Source organism: Pteropus alecto, unplaced genomic scaffold (assembly GCF_000325575.1).
Source record: "Pteropus alecto unplaced genomic scaffold, ASM32557v1 scaffold146, whole genome shotgun sequence".
Taxonomy (NCBI): Eukaryota; Metazoa; Chordata; class Mammalia; order Chiroptera; family Pteropodidae; genus Pteropus; species Pteropus alecto.
This window is the reverse complement of record NW_006442107.1, coordinates 27,348,435-27,357,037: the sequence shown is the minus strand read 5'-3', so window position 1 is coordinate 27,357,037 and position 8,603 is coordinate 27,348,435. Positions and strand designations below refer to the sequence as shown.

The following is an 8,603-nucleotide window of genomic DNA, read 5'->3' as shown; positions in this document are numbered from 1 at the left end:
CAGTATGTGGTCGATTCTTGAGAATGTTCCATGTGCTTGGGAGAAGAATGTATAAGCAGCTGTTCTGGGATGGAAGGCTCTGTAAATGTCAATTATGACCAGTTGTTCTAAGGTGTCATTTAAGGACGTTATTTCCTTATTGATTTTCTGTTTGGATGATCTGCCCATATCCGACGTTGGGGTATTTAGGTCTCCTACTACAATAGTGTTTTGGTCCGTTTCTCCCTTTAGTTCTGTTAGTAATTGCTTTATATATTTTGGGCTCCCTGATTGGGAGCATAGATGTTAATAAGTGTTATGTCTTCTTGGTGCATACTTCTCTTTATCATTATGAAGTGTCCCCCAGTGTCTTTACCTTTTTTATTTTGAAGTCTATTTTGTCTGATATTAGTACCGTTACTCCCGCTTTTCTCTGAATGCCATTTGCTTGAAATATCATTTTCTACCCTTTCCCTTAGAGTCTGTATTTGTCTTTGGAGCTGAGACGTGTCTCCTGGAGGCAGCATATGGTTGGATTTTGTTTTTCGATCCATTCTGCAACTCTGTGCCTTTTTATTGGTGAGTTCAGTGCATTTACATTTAGGGTAATTATTGAAATATGAGGTTTTCTTATAGCCATTTTATCTTTTGCTTTCTGGTAGCTCAGTGCTTCCATTGCTTCCTTGTCCTTTTGTTTCTGTTTTCTTTATTTTGGTTGTTTTTTTGTGGATTTCCCCTCTGGTCCTTCTTGTTTTATGTTATATACTTCGATTCTGAATCTTTGGCATGTGGTTACCTTTACAAATATGTAAAGAATATGCACATATATATAAACACACACACACACACAGTCGTCCCTTTTCTTCTGCGTGTGCTTTATCTCCATTCCCCTTTTGAATTTGGACCTTTGAATCCTCCCTTTTTCAGTCATTGTTATCTTAATTTGTTTCTATGTATGCTGAACATTTATTACTATCTTACTATAGCAAATCTTTTCCAATTTTTAAGTTTAATGCCCTGTTCCTAATTAGGGTTGGACTCCTCTGCTTTTATCAGCCTATTAGTTACCTTACTCCTAATTATGTTTCTTTTTTGTTTATTTGTTTTAGGTGAGCTGACTCCTTACAGTATTTCCTGTAGTGCAGGCCTCGTAGTAGAGAATTCTTTCCATTTTTGTATGTCTGGAAAGGTCTTTATTTCTTCTTCACATCTAAAGGAGATATTAGCTGGATACATTATTCTTGGCTGGTAGTTCCTTTCACTTACTAGTTTGAATATGTGATTCCACTTCTTTCTGGCTTGTAAGGTTTGTGCTGAGAAGTCCGACCATAATCTAATGGCTTTTCCTTTATAGGTTACTGTTTTCTTCTTCCTGGCTGCCCTGAGAATTCTGTCTTTGTCATTGATTTTTGATAATTCTAATATGATATGTCTTGGTAAAGGCCTTTTTTGGGTTCAGGTAATTGGGTGTTCTGTTGACTTCTTGAGTTCCAAGCTCCAGCTCATTCCTTAGATTTGGGAAATTCTCCTCAACTATTTTTCTGAAATGCTTTCCAATCCCTGTTCCTTTTCCTCCCCTTCAAGAATGACCATTATTCTTATGTTTCTCTCCTGATGGTATCAGCTAGTTCTTGTATTTCTCTTACATTAATTTTCATTTTTCGATTTCTCTCTTTTTCCTACTGATTTATTTTTAGATTTCTATCTTTGATATCACTGATCTTTCCCTCCATATGGTCGACTCTATTTCCCTAGCTCGTTATTTCATTTTTCAACTCTTTCAGTGTGCTCTTTATCTCCAGAAGCTCTATTTGTTTCTATTTGAGGGTTTCAATCTCAAACTCATTCTGCTCATCTAGTTGTTTTTTCAATTCCTGAAATTGTTGGTATGATTCATTTTGGAATTCATTGAGTTTTTTCAGAAGTACCATCCTGATTTCTCTGTCATTTAAGTCACGTATTTCTATGTCTTTAAGCTTATTTTCTGGAGATTTTTCTCTTTCTTTCTGAGATGCCTTGTTCCCTTGGTTGTTCATGGTGTTTAATGTACTGTTTCTCTGCCTGGGCATTAATGTAAGGGTATTTTGATTTTTTTCCCAAAAGATTTATTATATAATGGTCCCTAGCTTATTGCAAAAAAGGTATTTTTCTTTTGGTGTCCAGTATGTGGCATCTAAACTACTTGGATCTCTGCTTTATATAAAGTTTTAATAATATCTTTTTTTTTCTTATAGATGTTCAATCATACTCGCTAACCTCAGTCTCAGTTCCTGTCAGTGTTAGTGACAGTTTTGGTAGTGTTTGCTCTGATTCCCCTGGTGTTCTGTGGTGTTCGGTCTCGGAGGGTATATCAGGAGTGGCCCTCTGCATTGGGGATGCGTGATGCTGCTCAGCCTCAGTTTTGTTACCAGGGCCGGTAAAAATCAACTCTTGTTTCTCTGCTATCCCCACCTTTCTGTCATCTTCGTTTCTCTCCCTCTGCCCTGATGACAGGCACTGCCACTGGCCATGGGGAGCTCACAGCTCTTCCAGGCAGGGCTGTTCAGGGAACTTCCCACTCCTTCTCCCCTTTCCCTCCTTCTACAGGGAGCTCTGGCTGCAAAAGGCAGCTTTTTTGTTTCTCCCAGTCCACCGTCTGACACCCAGGGTTCTGACTAATAGTAGCTCTTATGTGCAGATCCCATGCTCAGATGTTCTGGTGTGTAGATTGGGTGTTTTTTGTTGAGTTTTAGATGTTCAGCTTATTGTTATTTCAAGGGGAGAGATCTGGGGATGTCTGTCACTCCGCCATGCTTCTGATGTCACTCCATAGTCCTTTTATTGATTCAAGTTGTTTTCCTGGGATATCTCTTTTTCTCCTACTGAATGTTTTGACACCCAAGTGATACCACATGGAGAAAAGTCTTATAAACACCCATGAAAGTCAGCAAATTATAATAGTTAAGAGTGAAGTTCTGAAGTCAAACTGCCCGATTCTAGCTCTGCCATTTTCTAAAGAACTTTACCATTTACTATTGAGAACTTAGTAAAATTACTTAACTTTTCTGGTTCTCAGTCTATCAGAGATAAAGTAAATAAAAAATAAGTAAATTATGGAAACCTTAGTAATATAATTTGTATGGTAGATCTGATTAATATATCAAATTATATGTCCTAAAAAGAGAATCACTTTTCTTTCAGTTGTCTGTGAACATTCACAGAAACTATTAAACCACAAAGAAAAACCTCAGCAATGTCTAAATAGTAAAGAGTTAAGATAGCATTCTTTGGTCACAATGCAATATAATAGAAATTAATAAAAAATTAGAGGGACAAAATTCTATCTATATAGAAATTTAAAACTATTTGAAACAGTGTTACAACAAAGAGGAACCACCAACTGAAATTGTAGACAATGAAAACACATTGCATATAAACTTGTGGAGTCTCTAGCAAGCATTCTCCTGTGCTTCTGTGCCTCTGCCCCCATGCTCCTCTGCTCCCAGTCTCTTCGGATCACAATGCAAGAAGAAATCACCGTGCTCATCATTGACAATGGCTTTGACATACGTAAAGCTGGCTTTCCTGGGGATGATGACAGCAAGTCATGTTCTCGTCTATTGTTGGGGTGCCCAGGGTGTCATGGTGGGCATGGGGCAGAAGGTCCAGAGCAAGCATGGCATCCTTACCCTGAGCTACCTTATGGAACATGGCATAATCATCAACTGGGACACCCATGGTGAAGATGTGATACCATACCTTCTACAACCAGTTGTGTATACCTCTTGAGGAGCATCCGATGCTGTTGACTGAGGACCCACTGAACCCCAAAGCCAGTGGAGATCATATTCGAGACCTTCAACACCCAGGCCATGTTTGTGGCCATCCAGGCCTTTGCTGTCTCTGTATGCCTCTAGCCACACCACTGGTTTTGTCTTGAATCCTAGGAGATGGGGTTATCCACACAGACTATCGCTGCCCCATACCATCTGTGTCTGCACCTGGCTGGCTGGCCAGGACCTTATAGACTACCTAATGAAGATCCTCATGGAGTGTGGCTACTGCTTCACCACCACAATTGAGTGGAAAATCATGCATGACATCAAAGAGAAGCTCTGCTATGCCGCCTTGGACTTGGAGCAGGAGACAGCTACCACTGAGTCCCAATGGTTCTGTTCCCTGGTATCCAGAGGTTCTCCTCCAGCCCTCCTTTCTGGTATGGAGTCCTGTGACATTCAAGAGACCACTTTTAACTCCATTATGAAATGTGATGTTGACATCTGGAAGGAGCTGTACACCAACACAGTGCTGTCTGGTGTGAACAGCGTATACTCTGGCATCTTTGATAAAAGGCAGAAGGCGATCACAGCCCTGGCCCTCAGCACAATGTAGGTCAAGATCATCACTGCTCCTAGATGCAAGTGTGAATCAGGGACTTTACTCTGGCCTCGCTGTCCACCTTCCAGCAGATGTGGATCAGTATGCAGGAATATAAGTCAGGCCCCTCCACTGTCCATTGCAAATGCTTCCAAATGGACTGTAAGCAGATGTGTAGCATTTGCTGCATTAGATAATTCAGAAGTATACATTTGCCTCACCTCATGCTAGCCTCATGAAAATGGATAAATCTTTAAAAAGAAATTTGTCCTCGAAGCTTGTATCTGATACAAGCTGGATTATAGAGCTTGTTGTGGGTTTTGCTGTTGTATTCAAGTTAACTGTTCCCTTGGTATATGTTTAGCACCTTGCGTATACCTTTGATTTAAACCCTCAATACATGCAGCTGGGTCAATTCCTGACTAAAGTGAGAGAACCTGTAAATGGAAGAGAAATCCATTGTCTTGGTGAGTGAGAATAAGTGAAACTATTAAATTCTTGATCTGTGCAAGGTATTAATATGTAAGAGCTGGCTATTCCAGGATATCTCTAGAGGCTGGCAAGAGATCTTGAATCAGCTGTCATTTCTGTCTTGCAAGTCTAACAGTGTTGGGAAAGTCCAAGGCTTTGAATCCAGTTTCCTTTTTTACCTGGTGGTTTCCACCAGAACTGTGGGGTATTACTTGCCATGGATTGGAGAATTGTTTACATTTACACCTGTAAATTTATCCATCCTTTTAACTTATGTAAAGTTTTATATGTAGATCTTAACCCATTTCTCGTTTATTCCAAGACTACTCACAGGTGGCACTTGCAGCTGCTGTGTTTACCCCGAGGTAACTTGCGGATTACAGTCCTAACTTTTATTCCCAAAGTTTGCACTGAAATATCTCACTTTTACGATTATTTTCCCATTGCTCTAGTATGTCAATAGTTTTGGAAACAAATTACATCATTCTATTTACAGCATTTTGTTTTTAGTAGTGGTATTTCCATTTACAAAATGCAGTAATTCTTGATTGCTGAAAATGTCAAATCCTAGATGTTCTACTTTGTGCTGTTTTGTGCTTTGAAATTTACCACACGAAAAAAATTATTAAATACTGATCATCATATACATTTCTATTACATTAGGATTAGAGACAAGTTCTGTTTAGAAATAACTCCAAGAACCATTGTTATATTTTATTTCCACACCGAAAAATAGTCAGATTTGCTTCAGCCTCAAAGAACGTGTTTATGTAAAATTAAATTAATGCTGACAATGAGCTGCATTTTTTTCTAAAGGAGAAATGGGTTAATTCTTTAAGTGATAACAACAAATTTTTATTTTCTATCATCAGGTTAGAACATTAGGCTCCATTAGAACATGTCATTGTGTGACGAAAATCAAAAGCTTAAACAAACAGAAAAAAACACTTGTGGAATATTACTAAGGTAGAACCCATAGGAAAATTCATAGTCTTACACACTTACAGTAAAAAAAGAATTAAGACAAATTAATTAAGAATCTAATTCAAGAGGGAGTTCCAGTCAAGATGATAGAGTAGGTAAACGCTGTGCACGCCTCCTCCCATGACAGCATTAAAACTGCAACTAAATTATGAAACAGTCAATGTAGACAAAGAGCTGAAGACTAGCTGAACAGAACTCCTATAACTGGGGATATAAAGAGGAGAATGTAGCGAGACTGGTAGGAGGGGCAGAGGTGCGAAGTGTGCTGGTCCCACACCCATGTATAGTGGTTAAGCATCGGGAGAGATATCTTGGCTGTGGAGGCACCCCTGGAAGAGTGAAGATCTCCAGCCCCACATCGGGTCTCCCCAGCCCAGGGTTCCAGTGCCGGAAAGAGGAGTCCCTACAAAATCTGGCTGTAAAAATCAGTGGGGATTCCAACTGTCCAGATGGAAGGCAGCTGAAAAGCCAAGCATCCCTTAAAGGGCCTGCACATAGACTCACTCTCTCGCAGGCACTCACCCTGGGCTCCGGTGGAGGGACAGCAGCTTGGAAAGGTGCCAGAGACATGCAGGGAAAGACTGAGTTGTGTGGCATCAGGGTGAGGGCTGGAGGATAGCTGCCATCGTCCCTTTGTTGAGCCTCCTCCTGTGCAACCTGTATGCAGGTGCCATCTTGTCTCTGTTGAGCCCTCCACCCACACAGCCAAATCTAAATCTGTATTGGCTTGGTGAAGTCTGCTCACTTCACCCTGGTGACACCTTGGGACCTTGCCCCATCCAACTCATAAATTACAAGCATATTTGTGGCTATGCAACACACTCCACACTGCCCTCTTGGCAAGAGGCTCTTTCAGCGGCAATCAACTGTCCTCGGCTCCTGCACCTCTAGAGACAACTCTGGTGGCAGGCAACCAACCCTGACCTGAGCTGCAATATTTCTTAAACAAATCTCAGGGGGTTTATAGGCCTGATGTAGGCAGTGGCTTGTCCCAGCGTGATCTGAGACTTTTGCAAGTGGCCACAGGCTCATCACTGGCACCAAATCTGAATCTACACTAACTGGTGAACAGCATTCACCCCACCCTAGTGACTTCCTAGGACCGTGTGTCACCTAAGTTGTATACCACTTGAGGCCCTTTTAGCTGCTGAGCTTTACAGGCAGCTGGAAGGCAGCCTCAGGCCTTGGGATGCCCTGGACCATTTGCTAAGCTGCTGCAGGCCTGGTACTAGTGGTAGCCAGATTTGGTTCACATAATGGCCTCCCCCCTGTGCCTCCAAGTCCAGCACAAATAGCAACTAACCACTATTGCTTTGTAGCTCCTATCAGGTAGCCCTGGGAAGGTCACAGGCAGAGGCCGACTTTGGCCTGCATGGGAGCCCCTCCCAAAAGACCCCAGAATAAATACATCTAGAGACAGGCATTGGACCACAACAGAGCACTACCTGGTTAGCCTCACAAGCAGCACATCTAAAAGGTAGTCTCAACAGGCACATGAGCCCACTGGGTCAAATCCCACTCTGTGAGGTCAACTCTCACACAGTAGTTCATACCATCTGTGCAAGGCCAGTTCTCATAGCCAGTCAGCCTGTGTGTCAGTCTCACCGACTGACTTGCCAACAGCAATCAAGGCTTAACTACAATAAGAGAGTAAACAAAAACCACATAGGAGACATTCCTGGAGGACCTGACACAGGTGATCAGGGAGACTGAGCCACTGTGCCACACAGGGCACCTACTATACAAGGCAGCCCTCCCAAGATTGGGAGACATTGCCAATCTACCTAATACATAGAAAAAAACACAGAGAGGCGGCCAAAAGGAGAAAACAAACATGTCAAAAATGAAACAAAAGGAGAAAACTCCAGGAAAAGTACTAGATTAAATAGAGGCAAGCTACATACTAGATACAGAGTTCAAAACACCAGTTATAAAGATACTCAGTGAACTTAGGGGAAGAAAGATGAGCTCAGCAAGAACTTCAACAAAAAGAGAAGCATAAAACAAAGACATAAAAACCATAAAAGCTCTTTTGCTTAGGCCCATGGTGCTGGCAGGATGGGCAGGTGTCGCAGTCTTCGTACTGCCAGGAAGCTCCAGAGCCTTTGACAAGATCAGAAATGTCATGATAAACAGTACAAGAAAGCCCATTTGTGCAGAATACTGAAGGCCAACTCTTTTGGAGGCATCTCCCATGCTAAGGGAATTGTATTGGAAAATGTAGGGGTTGAAGCCAAACAGCCAAATTCTGCCAGCAGAAAGTGTGTCAGAGTCCAGCTGATCAAGAATGGCAAAAAAAAAAAAAAAAAAAATTCACAGCCTTTGTACCAATGATGGTTGTTTGAATTTTACTGAGGAAAATGATCAAGTTCTGGTTGCTGGATTTGGTCACAAAGGTCATGCTGTTGGTGACATTCCTGAAGTTCGCTTTTATGTTATCAAAGTAGCCAATGTCTCTCTTTTGTCTTTATAGAAAGGCAAAAAAGAAAGGCCAAGATCATAGTTTTGACAGTAAAAACACAGTAATAATAAATTTTCATATGTTGGAAAAAAACCATAAAAAAGAACCAGTTAGAAATAAAGAATATGATAACTGAAATGAAGAATACACTAGAAAGAATCACAGGTAGAATAAATGAAATAGAGCAACGGTTTCCAACCCCTGGGCTGGCACTGGTCCGTGGCCTATTAGGAACCGTGCCGCACAGCAGAAGGTGAGCGATGGGTGAGCTAGCAAAGCTTCATCTGTATTTGCAGCTGCTCCCTAGTGCTAGCATCACTGCCTCAGTTCTACCTCAGATCATCAAGCATTA

The 8,603-nt window shown here is 41.4% G+C and overlaps 2 pseudogenes; both read left to right on the top strand.

The window, feature by feature from the left end:
- Positions 1-3,479: 3,479 nt before the first annotated feature.
- LOC102883327 lies at positions 3,480-4,532 on the top strand (annotated as a pseudogene).
- Positions 4,533-7,848: 3,316 nt separating this feature from the next.
- On the top strand, positions 7,849-8,293 carry LOC102883418 (annotated as a pseudogene).
- Positions 8,294-8,603: the final 310 nt, after the last annotated feature.